Consider the following 1,176-nt stretch of genomic DNA (forward strand, 5'->3'; position numbering starts at 1 on the left):
AGAGAGAGAGAGAGAGAGAGAGAGAGAGTTGCTCTGAAGAGATCTATGTCCTAACACACTCAGTATTCTATTATTTTTCTTCTTTTACTATTATAAGCATCTTGAGGCCATTTGCAGAAGGCTCCATAATTATGCCCTTCCCATATCCATGCTTCATTGCCCTTTCCCATTTGCTTGGTCAGAGCCATAGAAGCAAATGTGATAAATGTGATAGAAGCTGTGACTTGTGCATCTGAGACTTGACTTCTACATGTGAAGCTCTTTTGTGTTCTCTCCAAGTTCTAAAACATACCTTTAATATATCTTCCATAATTCTTAAGTGTTTGTTGTGTGCTAGATATTTGCTAGCATCATATGTAAATTTGGTTATCAAATTTATCCTTATAATCATCCTAAGAGAGGTGGCATCTCCATTTCACAGACTTAGGAAGTGAATCTTCAGGAAGTACCGTGAGTTTCTCCAGGCTATTCTTTAGCTAGGTTAGGGAATCAGTTTTTGAAGCCCAGACCTCTGTGACTGCAATAGCAATGTTCTTACCCATCAAGTACTGCACCTCCCATGTGTTCTTTCCTGTGTGTGCACAATGTTAGTTAAGGCTACAGGCTTAGAAATAGATCTACTTATCAGCATCATAGCAGTCTGGTCTTGAGCAACTTGCTTATCTTCATTGGACTTCTGTAACACAGCTGACTTTCAGGATACCAGAGAGATAAGGATGGCTTCTTAAAATAGTATCGTTAGATCAGGGTTTAACCAACTGATTATTCACAAAGGATGAACTTAGTGCAAGGGAGACAGCACATACAGTGAAAGACTCTGAGCCCACAAACAGCCCACTATTACCACCCCTTAAGTGATGGGGATAGTAGGGAACTTAAGAGGGTCCTAGTCTGGACCAAGCAAAGCACAATGAAGGGTTGGGAAAGGCTTTACTCAGTTCCCATCCCTGTATATTTTCTCACCCTGATCTCCTGTTAGGAATGCCCAATGGGCAAACCTTCACAAACCATAGGGAATGAAGCCCTCTTGACTTCTTGTGAGTCAGCCTATGGAGGCTTATGGTGGCTGATAAAGGGTTGAGAATGGAGGTAGAGAAGCAAATGTGTGATAGGTCACATGCTCAACAGTAATCTCTGCTTGCAGAACTTTATTAATGGTTCAACAAGCCAGTGAAT

Source organism: Mus pahari, chromosome 1 (genome assembly GCF_900095145.1).
Source record: "Mus pahari chromosome 1, PAHARI_EIJ_v1.1, whole genome shotgun sequence".
Taxonomy (NCBI): Eukaryota; Metazoa; Chordata; class Mammalia; order Rodentia; family Muridae; genus Mus; species Mus pahari.